Source organism: Pleurodeles waltl, chromosome 1_1 (assembly GCF_031143425.1).
Source record: "Pleurodeles waltl isolate 20211129_DDA chromosome 1_1, aPleWal1.hap1.20221129, whole genome shotgun sequence".
Classification (NCBI taxonomy): Eukaryota; Metazoa; Chordata; class Amphibia; order Caudata; family Salamandridae; genus Pleurodeles; species Pleurodeles waltl.
Window position 1 is genome coordinate 767387167 of NC_090436.1, and position 17336 is coordinate 767404502.

The following is a 17336-nucleotide window of genomic DNA, read 5'->3' on the forward strand; positions in this document are numbered from 1 at the left end:
TACCATTTCCATTTTATAATGCTGGCTTCTTGCGCATGTCCAATTCTATGAGTTTTTGGGGAACTCATCACCCACTGCATGATGGGAATTTCAGGCCTTAAAATCACATTGTGTCCCAGTGTAATTTGCTCAGTATCAACCAGGGCCCAATAGCAGGCCAGCAGCTGCTTCTCAAAGGGAGTATACCGCTCTCCTGCCTCAGGTACCTTCTTTGTCCAAAATCCCAGGGGCACCCTCTTTCTTCCTTGTTTTTGCCATAAACTCCAATTGGCATACTGCCCCTGGACTGTCACATTCAACTCAATGTCTCCCTCTCGAATCGGCCACAAATCCAAAGCATGCTGAATGGCGTCTTTCGCCAATTCAAACGCGCGCTGCTCCTGCTCTCCCCATTCAAACGCATTTTTCTTTCGTGTAACTTTGTACAATGGGGCCAAAATCTGAGACAAATGGGGTATATGTTGTCTCCAATACCCGAATAGTCCAATAAAACTCTGGGCTTCCTTCCGATTTCGCGGTACTGCGAATTCCTTAATCTTTTGTTTCACTTTTGGCAACACTTCTCTGTGTCCCTGATTCCACTGAATGCCCAAAAATTTCACGTTCTGAGACGGTCCCTGCACTTTCTCGGGGTTAATCTCCCACCCTTGATTCTGCAAATGTTCCACCACCCTGTCTAGCGTAATATGCACTTATTCTTGCAGTCATTTTCATGCTATTGAGCATTGAGGTATATTGTGTGTGCTTGTATTATATGCACTTACTCTTGCAATTATTCACAGAGTGCTTATATCTTTATCATTATTCTCATGTTATTCTCCTGATGTATATATATATATATATATATTAGTGTGGTTTAGTTTTGCTAGCTGAGAACTTGCCCCTTAAATAAACTTGATTATTCTACTTACGAAGGTGTTTGAGAGTGATTGCTTTACATTGTGCCTTAAAATATCCTGAAGTGCATAGTTTTGATATTCTGAAGAGTAAAGCAACACAAATTGGCGTAGTCGTTTGCAGGATTCGAAAAAAAAAAAAGGGAAAATGCTTAATAAGATCAAAGTGAGCTCAAAAGCAGGTTCTCATGTTATTCTCCTGATGTATATATATATATATATATATATATTAGTGTGGTTTAGTTTTGCTAGCTGAGAACTTGCCCCTTAAATAAACTTGATTATTCTACTTACGAAGGTGTTTGAGAGTGATTGCTTTACATTGTGCCTTAAAATATCCTGAAGTGCATAGTTTTGATATTCTGAAGAGTAAAGCAGCACAACGGTTCAGGGGACAGAGTCACAGGATAACAGGGAAGCTGTTAGGGTTTGTACACAGCAAAGAGCATGTCCCCTCTCACTGCACTAGTGGGTTCTGTAATAGCTCCCTTTTAAACTTACTATTGAAAGCCTTTCTTGTTATCTCACCTTCCCCCCCCCCCCCTAGGCTCCTGTGTATGTTGTTTAATGTGCTGTTTTGTTTACACATTGGGCCTTGCTTTTACCAAGGCTTCTTTAAAACACTCCTCCCTAGGCCATGTGTTAATCCAACTCATTTGCATAATAACTGAAACTCTGCACACCTTTCAAGAACATGTGCAGCATGTGAGGACCACACCCAGCTCTTCAAACCACACCCAGCTCTGCACACCTTCCAAGAACATGTGCAGCATGTGAGGACCACACCCAGCCCTTCAAACCACACCCAGCCCTGTCTATAAAAGGCATCCCCCGAGCCTCACCCAGTGCTTGTGCTCGTCTACCTCCCGCTTACCTGAGAACAGATCCCTCGGCGCTGGCACTCCTGCTCTTTACAGACTTTCATTGACTTCAATGGGCGCAGCTTCTGGCTCTTCCTTCTTCCGGTTTCCGGTTCCTCCTTGCTTCAGCCTCTCTCCTATGAGTAACCTGCAAAAGAGAAAGAAGACAAGGTTAGACTGATCAGTATCTCTTGCCAGCAACAAGTAAGTGCAAAACCTTTTATTACCTGAAAGAACTTTGACAACAATTTCTGGATTCGTGTATAGACAATTTGAAACTAAATACCTTCCACGAACATTGTGATTCAAACTCTTTGTTACAAGAATATTTTGCAGAACTTTGTGAAGCAAACATTGTTTTTTCTCATGGAACTTTTAAGAATCGAACAGTGGAAACCATTAACAGCAAGGCAAACAGTAAATCAAGGACTTGCACAAATTACATGCTGTATTTTGATGTAAAAGTACAGTATTTGTTTTATAAAAGATTCTGGAAATATGGGAAAAAAGTTTTACAGTAATAGAAAACACATCCCAGAGCAGTAACACATTCCAAACCTGGAAACTAGAGACCAGGATCCAAGAGGTACTTTTAGAAGAGAATTTCTAATAAATAAAGGGATAGTCAGGAACCCATTTAGGAATAGGTTGCACTTATCTGTTCTTTGTTTATGTTTCATTAGGCACCAGTTTCTACAGAAGTCAGAAAGGGCCGCAGATTTGTGCAGCACTTCAACAGTGGAAACGCAAGAACGGTGTTGTCTCTCTTTTTTTTATTTTATCCACTTCCCCCCTTCCCTTGAGCTTCTGTTCTTAGTGCACTGTTTTAAAAAACTAGTGTGCTGGAACAAGCAGTTTCATGGTGGGGTCGGATTGTCTTCAACCTCCATCAGAACTGAACAAGAACTCAGGTGAGCTGGGCTTTGACAGAAGCTGGGAGGACTGCTTTGCAACAAGGGGAGGACAGGCTCAGGGAACCCACTCTCCACAAGGCACTCTCCAACATCATGGGAGCTTACCACCATTCCCAGGAGACCATGGGCACGGTACTGACCAAGTTTCAGGAGACCCAGCGGCTGCAGGAGGAACACTACCTGGGGATCAGGGAGGACTTGAAGTCCAGCAAAACACCACCCTGTTCACCATTGCAGGGGTGCTGGAAGACCTTCTCAACACCAGGAGGGACACAGTGGCACACCAACGGGCCACTGACACTAGCCTGGACGATGAACAGCCCTCCACCTCCGCCGGCACTAGTGGACAGGAGGCACTGCCACAGGAACAACAGGCCACCAGAACCCCACCCCCTGCAGATGGAGAACCACACCGCAAACGGTCCCTGAGATCCAGGAACAAGACAGAGAACATTGCCAAGACCCCCGCCAGGAAATAAGACCCCCCTGAATGTCACCCTTCTGTCCCACTCTATCACCCTGTCCATCCTTAAACTGCCACTGCTCCACTTCCTATGCCCCTTTGGACAATGCGCCTGTGAAACAAATAGACTGGACTCTGCCATGGACATACCTCCACCATTACCCTAGCCCATTTTTACAACCCCCTCCACTTATTTGCACAGGAATAAACACACTTCAATCACACAACAATCTGGATTCGGTATGTGCTTTCACAAATGTGTAATTGCAATATCTATGGAATATAGCAATGTCAATTTACTTGTTCACATACCAATGTAACACAGCTGTAGGCCAGGAGTAAGCATAGCAGAGGGCACAAAGTGGTGCCCAGATCTCTGAAATGGAAAGGCAAAGTGACAAGTCAGTGTCCATTCACTGAGTGAAATTGACAGACTTATGCTAGCTCCAACAATAGTATGAGATAGGGGAAGCAGGGACATCTTCTTACATGTGTCTCACTGGAAGTATTGCAAGATGATGTTGTTTTGGTTGTCAATATCCTCTTCTTCTGCCTCCTCTTCTTCACTTTCCACAGGCTCCACAGCTACCACAAGACCACCATCTGGCCCATCCTCCTGCAGAAAAGGCACTTGGCGTCACAAAGCCTGGTTGTGCAGTATACAGCAGGCCACGATTATCTGGCACACCTTCTTCGGTGAGTAGTATATAGAACCACCTGTCAGATGGAGCCACCTGAATCTGCCCTTCAGGAGGCCGAAGGTGCGTTCTATTATCCTCCTTGTTCGCCCATGTGCCTCATTGTAACGTTCCTCTGCCCTTGTCCTGGCATTCCTCACTGGGGTCAGTAGCCATGAGAGGTTGGAGTAACCAGATTCACCTGCAAATGTTGAGGGACAACTGTTAGACACACACTAACCCTTAGGGACAACCCCATACCCAGACACCCATGTCAACTGTATTGGGACCTTGGCCTCACCTATTAGCCACACACAGTGCCTCTGGAGTTGGCCCATCACATAAGGGATGCTGCTATTCCTCAAAATGTAAGCATCACGCACAGAGCCAGGATACTTGGCATTCACATGGGAGATGTACTGGTCTGCCAAACACACCATCTGCACATTCATCGAATGGTAGCTTTTCCGGTTTCTGTACACTTGTTCATTCCTGTGGAAGGGACAAATGCCACATGTGTACCATCAATGGCACCAATGATGTTGGGGATATGTCCCAGGGTATGGAAGTCACCTTTCACTGTAGGCAAATCCTCCACCTGAGGTAAAACGATGTAGCTGCGCATGTGTTTCAGCAGGGCAGACAACACTCTGGACAACACGTTAGAGAACATTGGCTGGGACATCCCTGATGCCATGGCCACTGTTGTTTGAAAAATTCCACTGGCCAGGAAATGGAGTACAGACAGGACCTGCACTAGAGGGGGTATCCCTGTGGGATGGCGGATAGCTGACATCAGGTCTGGCTCCAACTGGGCACACAGTTCCTGGATTGTTGCACGATCAAGTCTGTATGTGATTATGATGAGTCTCTCTTCCATTGTCGACAGGTCCACCAGGGGTCTGTACATCCGAGGATGCCACCATCTCATCACCTGCCCCAGAAGACATGCCCTATGGAGGAGAACAGTGAGCAGAGAGTCATCCAACACTGAGGTATCACAATGTGTTTTATTGCAGAAACGTTAATAATCCGCAATGTGCTGGTATCTGCCTGTATTCCCGGCCAAGATAGGTGTGACACAGTTTTCATCCATCCCATGTGGCCCCCTGAAATAGCGGCTGCTGACCTGTAAGGTGGGACAAGGGGATATGAGGTAACTGCGCTGGCGTTGTACACCGTCGCGGTGGGCGGTTGGAGACCGCGGCGCAATTCTGCATTGGTTAACATCGGGCCCTATGGGTCCCAGGAACCAATGACGATGTACGCCGCCGCGGACGTGGCCGCCATGTTTTGTCTGTTCACTCACTTGATACCTGACCTTCAACAGGAGAGGACCTACACTGCAAATGCTGCTGTGACCTGTGGGAAAGTGCCCCTGCCTTCACCTCAGAGGAGTTGGAGAAACTAGTGGATGGGGTCCTCCCCAAGTACACGCAACTGTACGGTCCTCCAGACAAACAGGTGAGTACACTGTGAGCATGCTGCAAGGGCAATGCCTGCTTTGAGTGGTGTGGATGGAAGATACATGAGGGGCGCTGAGGCCTGCATGTGCGGATGGTGAGTGTATGTGCATCAGGGCATGGGTGGGAACTGGTGGGCAATGAGTATGATGGTCCGGATGGGTAAGTAATTTCCTTTCCCCTTGTACCATTCCTGTAGGTCAGCGGCCACCAGAAGAACGGTATTTGGCGTGCCATCACCAAGGACGTCCGGACCCTCAGGGTCTACCACTGATAGAGCACCCACTGCTGTAAAAGGTGGGAGGACCTGCGCTGCTGTAGCAAGAAGACGGCGGAGGCCCAGCTGGGCATGGCCTCCCAAAGTGGAAGGGGTGCCCGTCGCACCATGACCCTCCTGATGTTGAGGATCCTGGTGGTAACATATCTGGAGTTGGATGGGCGCTTGATGGCATCACAGCAGCCACAAGTGGGTGAGTACACTCTCATTCAGCTGACTGCGCGCATTACAAGGTGTCTGGGTGGGGGAGGTGGGCAGTGGGTTCCCCTAGGCCAGGGCAAACTTGGTAGGCAAGGTCCCTTGGGAGGCAGGCTATGTGGCACCCCAACACCACTAGTGGTAAGAGCCATCTACACCTAGTCAGGCTCCTGTGACTTCCAGGTGTGCAGCAATTGGGCTTAGGCCTCGTACCCCATGGTCAGGTGAATTTTCTAGGAACTGTTAGTGCATGGTGTAGTGCTGAGGGCTGCTCACTGTGTTTTGTGTTCGCCAACGGTAGTGGTGTTGCATGCACTGAACATATTTTTCTTCTGTCTCCCCCCCCCCTTTTTGTGGCCTCCCTGTTCTTATGTGCAATAGCATCATAAGGAGTAGGAGCAGTGGCACCGGAGCAGGAGGGAGCTGCAACCCACTTGGCCCTGGAGGGTGAAGCAATGGAGTCTGAAGCCACCAGTGGGACGGAGGGCGAGGGGAGCTCCACGGCGGGGACAGGAGCATACACCAGTGACAGCGACTCCTCCTCTAATGGGAGCTCCCTTGAGGTGGCGGGCACCTCTGTGCCCACTGAATCAACAGGTACAGCCGCCACCCTCCCACCAGTACCGCCCTCCCAGCAGCCCCTCTGCGTGTGTCCCGTGCCTGCTCACCCGGAAGGGTGGGCATCTCCTTCACCCCAGGCACCTCAGGCCCTACCACAGTCAGCCCTGCTGCCCTCAGTGAGGAGGCTATTGATCTCCTGAGATCCCTCACTGTTAGGCAATCTACAATTTTGAATGCCATCCAGGGTGTTGAGAGGCATTTGCAACAAACAAATGCATACCTGCAGGGCATTCATTCTGGGCAGGCAGCCCAACAGAGAGCATTTCAGGTTCTGGCCTCAGCACTGATGGCAGCCATTGTCCCTGTGTCCAGCCTCCCCCCTCCAACTTCCTCCACCCAGACCCAATCCCCTGTACCTCAGCCTATCCCAAGCACACCATCAGACCAGCATGCACACTCATCAACACACAAGAGTGGACATGGCAAACATAAGCACCACATATCCCACCGGCACTCACACACGCAACATCCCCATGCAGACACTGCAACATTTACTGCCTCCACTGTGTCCCCCTCCTCCACGTCCTCCTCCTCCCTCCCTGTCTCGTCTCCACTCACACCTGCATGCACTACATCCTCAGGCACTACCTCCAACACCAGCACGCCCATCACCACATACCGCTCACGTGCAATCACCACCCCCACTACCATTCACACATCCCCAGTGTCCTCTCCCAGTGTGTCTGTGAGCCCTCCCCCCAAAGTACACAAATGCAGGCACACACCCACCCAACAGCCATCCACCTCACAACAGCCTCCGGCCCATGCACCTTCACCCAAATTCAGCAGACGTACACCTCCTACAACCACTAGCTCTTCCTCCACTCCCAAACCCCCTCCATCTTCCCATCCCTGTGTGTCTAAAAAACTCTTCCTGGCTAACATTGACCTCTTCCCTACTCTTCCTCCCCCCCATCCTCCCCCTAGGGCCAGGGTTTTCAGGTCCCAGCCCAGCACCTCAGTCACCAAATTCCCAGGTACAGTGGTGCCAGCAACTGCGGGGTCAGCGAGTGCGCCACCCATCAGGGCTGCCAGTGTGCCACGTAGCGAGGCCAAGGACATTCCGCCACCTGCCAAGGTGAAAAAGGTGCCCACATCCCAGGGGGAGAAGCCGCACCTATCAGCCACCAAGGGCTCAGCATAAACAAAAGGGGATAGTGGCAAGACAACTGCGGCACCATCAAAGGTGGGGAAGGGACAAAAGCACAAGAGCAGGTCAGGAGAGGGCACGGTGGCACCGACTTAGGGACCAGTGTCACACCTTCTGTCCATGACCACACCAACCTGTGTGCCGGCAAACACTGCAAGCTGCCCGCCACCACAACCGCCACCTGCACGGCCACCTGCACTGCCACCTGCACCACCACAGGCATGTCTACAGCCTCAGCGACAGTCCCCAGCCTCTTCCCCAGTGGGCAACTGTCCGAGGCTGCAGGAGATGTCCTGCTGTGTCCCTCAGCAGGTGCTGACCCATGCACCACCGCCAGCACGGCCGCCACAGACACCGCCGCAAGCACCGCCACCAGCACCGTGACGTGCTCGGACAGTGGCACCACCGATGACATGGCTACCATCCCCAGTGGTCAGTCGTCCGAGGCTGGAGGAGACTTTCTGGACCCTGGCCAGCTTCCATGAGGCATGACTTCCATTACTGTTTGCACAAGCAGGTGGAATGCAAAGTGTGGGGTATGTCGCTGCCTCCATGGCGTATCATGCTACCTGTACCTCGGCAATGTCGTGGCACACACACCCAGGTGAGGGAATTGTACCGGCCACACTGCACGTAGAGCACTGTGGGCACCATGCCCCCTCCAGAACCAGTGGAGAGATACATCCACTACCTCAGTCCTTGGCAGGATGAACCACTCTGGGCACCAGGCCTCCTCCAGAACCAGTGGAGAGATACATCCATTACCTCAGTCCTTGGCAGGATGAACCACTCCGGGCACCATGCCCCCTCCAGAACCAGTGGAGAGATACATCCACTACCTCAGTCCTTGGCAGGATGAACCACTCTGGGCACCATGCCCCCTCTAGAACCAGTGGAGAGATACATCCACTACCTCAGTCCTTGACAGGGTGAACCACTGTGGGCACCATGCCCCCTCCAGAACCAGTGGAGAGATACATCCACTTCCTCAGTCCTTGGCAGGATGAAGCACTCTGGGCACCATGCCCCCTCCAGAACCAGTGGAGATTGACATCCACTTGAGAGACTGTGGCTTTGGACTCCCCAGGATAAAGCATTGGGCAAACCACCCACTGGAAAGACTTGAGAGACTGTAGCTTTGCACTCCGCAGGATAAAGCAGTGGGCAAACCACCCACTTGAGAGTCTTGAGAGACTGTGGCTTTGCACTCCCCAGGATAAAGCAGTGGGCAAACCACCCAGTGGAGAGACTTGAGAGACTGTGGCTTTGCACTCCCCAGGATACAGCAATGGGCATGGAGCCCCCTCGTGCAGCAGTGGCATCGTGCATTCATCTGGATGAGGTGTCCCCTTCCCCCTCCCTCTCCCCCTGAGGTGCCTGTATATTTTTGACCTGATGTCCCAGCAGTGTTCTCTCTGTTTCCAGTCAGGTATCTAGTGTGGGCTTCAGCCATGCATTTTGGACCCAGTGGTCCACGGACAATGATTGGTACACTATCCTAACTTGTGTAGTTGGTGTACATATTTGTATATACTGAATTTTGAATTTTGACTATCAGATTTTTCATGATTACAATCGTTACAATCATGTCCTTTTGTCCTTGCGTTCTTCCAGGGGCTGAGGGGGTGTATATGTAATGTTGCTGCATGTATTTGTGTGTATGGTGTTGTGGGTGAGGGTATTGTGTGTTGCGTGTGTGTGTCACTCTCTTTTCCCTCCCACCGTCCCCTGTGTTGTAGGTGCAGTACTCACTGTGGTTGTCGACTGCGTCTGTCTTGCTCCTGACAGAGCAGGAGGAAGAGCAGCATAGGCAGGACCTGTAGTTGGTTTCCTTTCTGTGTACTGTTCCCGCCGTGCTTTTGATAACATTGGTTCTGCCCCGGAAAAGGTGGCGGATAGGCCTCTTGTAATACAGCGGGTGGTACTTTGTCCTCCGCCTGTCTGTTGGCGGTTACCGCCACGGTGTTTGTTTCTACCTCCGTGGCAGTCTGAGTGTTAAAGTGGCTGTCTATGTGGGCGGTTTCCGCCATGGTCATGATTCCATTTCTTTTTCAGCCGGCCTGTTGGCGGTATTACCGCCACTTTAACACTGACTGCCAGGGTTGTAATGAGGGCCTTAGTCTTCCAGAACCCTCATTTTGAGTGTGTTTGTTGCATGGGCACCTAACTGCCATTTCCTAACTGACCAGCACACACAGCACAGGTAGTAGTGTCAAATGTTGTCATTGGTAAATGCCGCTTGAGGCAATGACCTGAGACTGGGCATTGTCCCCTAGTTCACATTCTGATAATACCAGCTATCCTATGACAGCAAGCCAGTTTTACATTCTACCCGACCCTCCTGGACTGGCTTTGACTTTCCAGCAGCCTTGGCATGGCAGTGTACGTCCATGCAGAGGGTGTTGGTGTTGTGTTGTGCTGTGCCCCTGGATGCCCCTGCACAGCCCATTCACCCGTGCTGTGCCCCTTTGCCCTTTCCACTGCCTGATTTCCATGGCTGACATGCATTGTGTAGTAGGTATGTACCTCCCCCTTCTTGCACTTGACATTTAGGCATTTTGTTCCCCCATGCAACTTACCCTGCATCTGTCTTGTTTCCTGGAAGTCTGCGCTGTCCTGCAATTCCTTTGACGATTTCCTCCGGGAGGACAGGTGCAACCATCTCCTGCGGTGCTGGACTTCCACCTCCAGTCTGCAGTGTTACCTTCCTGTTACTTGCCATTTTCTCCTTTGTCCTGCGTTTGCAGTCATGCCAGCGTTTCTTACATTCGGTGACAGTTCTCCTGACCTCTGCCACACTGTTTGTCTTGTCCACAATTTGTTGCTAAATTGCCTCTCTCCTCCCAATTGGCAATTTAGAGGTGATGAAAAGTTGATGCTGGTGCTCTGTCACCTCTCTGATCAGTATTTCATGCTCCTCTGTGCTGTAATTACACTTCCTTTTCTTCTTGTCTCTCCCCTAGGTATTGTCTGTGTCCTGGCTGGTTGCTGGTAGACTGAGGTCTCCCTGCGGTCTCTCCTGGCTTCTGGGATCCATTTTGGGGCTCCTCAGCACTGTTTGCTGTGTTTGCTTTGTTTTTTGACGCTATTGCGGGGAAACATGTCACATATTCGGCTTGCGATGTTTTCCATGTCGCATACCGGATTAGAGTAATTTTTCCTGCCTTAACGTCATCTTGCTTTACAACGTGGAGCAATGGTTAGCATAAAAAAATGACTATAACCAGTTCTTAGCGCCACCTTGCGACAAAGTATAAATTTGACGCATGGGTGGTGATAAGAAATGGCATTAGCCCATGTTACATTTTTTGACGCAAAACTGTGTTAGCGCAGTTTTGCATCAGAAAGTATAAATATGGTCCAAGGTGCCTGGAAGTGGTTACCAAAGACTAGGAAGTATACACTTCATAAATCTCTGACCTTAAGAAAACGTTGAGAGCAGTGCAAACTCTTTAAGGCAGCCTCTTCCTTTCTATTCACTAGGTCATTTAAGGTTGCATTTTCAGTCAAAAGAGAAGGTTTCCCAGCGAGGTGGGTAAGTAGGGGACCCAAGAGTGAGAACTTGTGGCAACTCAGCCCCTCCCTTTGATAAAGGGCACAGTCTCTCCATAAACTGAGGTACTGAAGCTCTCTTAGGATCTCTCCACTCCTGAGTTTGAAAAGCAAGGATCATGGGTAATTTAGGAACTGACGGCCTCTGGAATTGTCTGAACCATTCACCATTAGTACTGGGCTGATCCTTATCAGGCGGACACTGAATACTTGAAATAAGATGAAAGACAACCCGCTCCAAGTCTTGTTTCAATATATACTTCCCTCTGGATGAAGCATCAGACGGAAAAGACACCTCTTCCAATTCGTATGCCTGAGAAGCCCCGGAGGTCACAGAAGAAATATCAACCAGCTGAAGATGTAGGAGAGATCAAGAAGGAGCTTCTACCGTGATTTGTATATGCCTCTGACAACTTTTTCACCATCTCCTGAAGGTGAGCTTCTGAGGTTTAATAACCCCTATTGAACAACCTGAAGAAACCTGTCAGTGGTATGAGTGTGCTTCCCCATAGTCAGACAGGAACAGGTGTACAGAGAAATCTGGGGAAGGCAATGATTATATATAGTACACGATTCTTTACAAGGACAATTTCTGTACTTCCAGACCCAAAATAAGGAAAAAAAGTAAAATACCTGCAGGTAGAAACACAGCCGCTACAGGAAGGTACAAAAGCGAGAAGGGCGGAGTATTTGTAACCCTATATTTTCTTCAGGTTTATGAAAGGTAAGGCGCCTTATGTGTCCCACGTTAATGTCCAGAGAATAAATACCATTAGCAGACCTTCTCCAACCCTGGCAAACGGAGGGCGCCCAGAGGAACCAGCACAGACAGAGGGGAGACACCTGAAAAGAAATAGCAAGGGACCAGGGCAGCCGAGCTAGTATGGGGACGATGGCACCCCAGGCCCTGAACAAATGAGCTAAAAAAACGCTCCTCTTCCCTGCAGTGTAGTCACACTTCTGTGTCGCACACTCCATATGCGACACAGATGTGGCTGCCTGCTTGGGAAGAAAACCACAGTGCCATCGCAGCCACATCTGTGCGAAAATGCGGCTACCAGACAGCAGCACTGAGAGAGAATCGCAAAGCCCAGGCCACCACCATCACAGAAAACGACGTAGCAACCGAGCAGCCACATTGAGAAAGCATACTCTGCCCCAGCAGCCACCATTCAAGACAGGGACGCGGTGCTGGAGTAGCATCTGCTCAAGAAAGAACACTTTGCTCCCTAAGCAGCAGAATGCAAACCGGAGCTCGGAAGACCACACATGAAAGAAGAGTGGCGCTCCAACAGTCACAGGTAAGACGAATCGTGGTTTAGGAGCTCAAAGAGATAGAAAATATAAACGGAAATACTTGAGGGTGTCTCAGCAAGTCCCACCAGCCCTACAATAAACAAGGCACACAAAATGAAAAGTTGGAAGAGTTGGACGAAGTGGAGGGGTTTATAGAACATTCCCTTTATCCTTTCATACATATGAAAGGGAAGCCAGCTTTACAGCAGTGACTACTAGGAACTGCATGGGCACACTCACTCGATCAGTAAGGAATAGGATGAGGATCAGAAGAAGAGGAGGTAATTACTGTTAAGGTTAGAATAGAAAAACACAGGGCAAGAACAACCAAACATGTTTTTCTAGTGTTCTTTTATTAAAAACAAGAAAACATAGATATGGTAACTTTCTAACAGGTGTTCACAAAAGTAGAATGAAATAAAATACCACATTCAGAAAACGTGTGAAACTTTTTTTTATATTTCATGCATCAAATTCAGAATAACAAAACAGTACTTTATCCCTCCCACCTACATGGTGCAAAAACAAATTAGTTGTAATAAACTTAGTTGTTTATTGTTCTTCTACAAGTAAAATATGTACCTATTACTCATTCCCACTAATAATAATCAACACCCATTGAAACCTATGGTATACTTTACCCGTGATATGCACTTAACACTCTATACTCACACATGACTACAGCATTACCCTAGACCTACTAAGTATGTCATTAACCCCTTCACTGCCAAGCCTTTTCCCTCTCAGTTGCCAAGCTTTTTTTTGGCTATTTGGGGCAGTTTGCGCTTTGGCCCTCATAACTTTTTGTCCACATAAGCTACCTACACCAAATTTGCGTCCTTTTTTCCCAACATCATAGGGATTCTAGAGGTGCTCAGACTTTGTGGGTTCCCCTGAAGGAGGCCAAGATATTTAGCCAAAATACAGCAACATTTTCGTTTTTTTTTTAAACATGGGAAAAAAGGGCTGCAGAAGAAGGCTCGTGGTTTTTTTCCCTGAAAATGGCATCAACAAAGGGTTTGCAGTGCTATAATCACTTCTTTCCAGATTCAGGAACAGGCAGACTTGAATCAGAACACCCCATTTTTCAACACAATTTTGGCATTTTACTGGGACATACCCCATTTTTACTATTTTTTGTGCTTTCAGCCTCCTTCCACTTAGTGACAGAAATGGGTGTGAAACCAATGCTGGATCCCAGAATGCTAAACATTTCTGAAAAATAGCTGAAATTCTGAATTCGGCAAGGGGTCATTTGTGTAGATCCTACAAGGGTTTCCTACAGAAAATACCAGCTGAAATAAAAATTATTGAAATACAGGTGAAAAAACAACCATTTTTCTCAATGTTTTACTCTGTAACTTTGTCCTGCGATGTCAGAATTTTTAAAGCAATATACTGTTCCATCTGCTGGACTCTTCTGGTTGAAGGGACATACAGTGCTTGTAGGTTCATCAAGAACCCTAGGTACCCAGAGCCAATAAATAAGCGGCACCTTGCAATGGGTTTTCATTCTATACCGGGTATACAGCAATTCATTTGCTGAAATATAAATAGTGAAAAATAGGTATCAAGAAAACCTTCGTATTTCCAAAATGAGCACAAGATAAGGTGTTGAGAAGGAGTGGTTATTTGCACATCTCTGAATTCCGGGGTGCCCATACTAGCATGTGAATTATAGGGCATTTCTCAATTACACATCTTTTTTACACACTGTCTTACATTTGGAAGGAAAAAATGAAGAGAAAGACAAGGGGCAATAACACTTGTTTTGCTATTCTGTGTTCCCCCAAGACTCTCAATAGAAATGGTACCTCACTTGCGTGGGTAGGCCTGATGCTCGAGACAGGTAAACCAACATGGACGCATCACATTTTTACATTGAAATCTGATGTGTTTTTTACAAACAGCCTAGTTGTAGATTTTGGCCTCTAGCTCAGCCGGCGCCTAGGGAAACCTAGCAAACCTTCACATTTCTGAAAACTACATACCTAGGGGAATTCAAGATGGGGTGACTTGTGGGGCTCTGACCAGGTTCTGTTACCCAGAATATTGTGCAAACTTCAAAAGTTGGCCAAAAAAGACTTTTTCCTCTCATTTATGTGACAGAAAGTTCTGGAATCTGAGAGGAGCCACAAGTTTCCTTCCACCCAGCATTCCCCCAAGTCTTCCAATAAAAATGAAACCTCACTTGGGTGGGTAGGCCTAGTGCCCGCAACGGGAAATGCCCCAAAACACAACATGGACAGATCAAATTTTCCCAAAGAAAACAGAGGTGTTTTTTGCAAAGTGCCTACCTGTGGATTTTGGCCTCTAGCTCAGCCAGCACCTAGGGAAACCTACCAAACCTGTGCATTTTTGAAAACTAGACACCTAGGGGAATCCAAGATGGGGTGACTTGTAGGGCTCTCACCAGGTTCTGTTACCCAGAATCGTATGCAAACCTCAAAATGTGTCCAAAAAAATACTTTTTCCTCTCATTTCGGTGACAGAAAGTTCTGGAATCTGAGAGGAGCCACAAATTTCCTTCCACCCAGCGTTCCCCCAAGTCTCTCGATAAAAATGATACCTCACTTGTGTGGGTAGGCCTAGTGCCCGCAACGGGAAATGCCCTAAAACACAACATCGACACATCAAATTTTCCGAAAGAAAACAGGTGTTTTTTGCAAAGTGCCTACCTGTGGATTTTGGCCTCTAGCTCAGCCAGCACCTAGGGAAACCTCCCAAACCTGCGCATTTTTGAAAACTAGACACCTAGGGGAATCCAAGATGGGGTGACTTGTAGGGCTCTCACCAGGTTCTGTTACCAAGAATCCTTTGCAAACCTCAAAATGTGTCCAAAAAATACTTTTTCCTCTCATTTCAGTGACAGAAAGTTCTGGAATCTGTGAGGAGCCACAAATTTCCTTCTACCCAGTGTTCCCCCAAGTCTCTCAATAAAAATTATACCTCACTTGTGTGGGTAGGCCTAGTGCCCGCGACGGGAAATACCCTAAAACACAACATTGACACATCAAATTTTCCCAAAGAAAACAGAGGTGTTTTTTGCAAAGTGCCTACCTGTGGATTTTGGCCTGTAGCTCAGTCGGCACCTAGGGAAACCTACCAAACCTGTGCAATTTTGAAAACTAGACACCTAGGAGAATCCAAGATGGGGTGACTTGTAGGGCTCTCACCAGGTTCTGTTACCCAGAATCCTTTGCAAACCTCAACATTTTACAAAAAAACACTTTTCCCTCTCATTTTGGTGACAGAAAGTTCTGGAATCTGAGAGGAGCCACAAATTTCCTTCCATCCGGTATTTCCGCAAGTCTCCCGATTAAAATTATACCTCACTTATGTGGGTAGGCCTAGTGCCCGCAACAGAAAATGCCCCAAAACACAACGTGGACACATCACATTTTCCCAAAGAAAACAGAGGTGTTTTTTGCAAAGTGCCTACCTGTGTATTTTGGCCTCTAACCCAGTCAGCACCTAGGGAAACCTACCAAACCTGCACATTTTTAAACTAGACACCTTGGGGAATCCAAGATGGGGTGACTTGTAGGGCTCTCACCATGTTCTGTTACCCAGAATCCTTTGCAAACCTCAAAATATGGCTAAAATACACTTTCTCCTCACATTTCAGTGACCGAAAGTTCTGGAATCTGAGAGGAGCCACAAATTTCCTTCTACCCCGAGTTCCCCCAAGTCTCCCGATAAAAATGTTACCTCACTTGTGTGGGTAGGCCTAGTGCCCGCAACAGGAATTGCCCCAACACACATCAAAATCTCAGCAGCCATCTAGGGAAACCTACCAAACCCGGATATTTCTGAAACCTAGACACCGGAGGGAGCCCAGGGAGGTGTGACTTCCGTGGATCCCCCACTGATTTTTTACCCAGAATCATCAGCAAACCTCAAATGTAGCCAAAAAAATCACTTTTTCCCACATTTCTGTGTGGGATCACCACACCGGAACAAATTTCCTACCACCCAACATTCCCCTCAGTCTCCCAGTAAAATGATACCTCACTTGTGTAGGTGGGCCAAGTGCCTGTGATAGGGAAGAGCCAAAAACATGTCGAAATTGAAGGGGAACCAAAAGGGCAGTTTGGAAAAAAAAAAATTTAGGCTGACAAGTGCAGCAGAGTTTTTATCGGTATACATGGGACAATGTTGGGTGGTAGGAATTTTGTGGATTGCTGCAGATTCTGGAAAGTTCCATCACAGAAATGTGGGAAAAATGTGTGATTTTCAGCGAAGTTGGAGGTTTGCAGGACATTGTGGGCAAGAAAATGGTGTGGGGTGCATGTTAAGCACACCACCCTGGAATCAACAGTAATGTGCCCCCATGGGGAGCGACCCTTGCCAAAGTGGCAGCCCTCCCAAACAAAACACAGACATACAAACACACCAATCCCTAGTGTCTAGTGATTTCTGCACCCCGTGGGGGCAGATTGACCTAACAAAAATAGGCTGATCTGCCCCCAAGAGGGGGGTAGAAATGGCCTAGAAACAAATAGGCCCCCCAGGCAGCGACCCTTGCTGAAGGGATCGCTCCCTAAACATAAAAGAGAAAAAACAAACAAAAAAAATCCCTGGTGCCTAAGGGTTTTCTGCCCCCCCCGGGGCAGAAATGGCCTAAAATGATTTGCTCCCCTGGGGAGCGGCCCTTGCCCAAGGGGCCGCTCCTCTTATGTCCATATAATAAAAATAAAAAAATCTCTGGGTCTAGTGGGCATTTCTGCTGCCTGATCACACCTGCTCCCCTTATATGTAAGTTTATGATAAAAAAAAATTCCCTGGTGTCTAGTGGCTTCTGCCCCCCTGGGGGCAGATTGGCCTAATCATATTAGGCCGATCTGCCCCCAGGGGGGCAGAAATGGCCTAAAAATGATTTGCTTCCCTGGGGAGCGGCCCTTGCCCAAGGGGCCGCTCCCCTTATGTCCATATAATAAAAATCAAAAAATCTCTGGGTCTAGTGGGC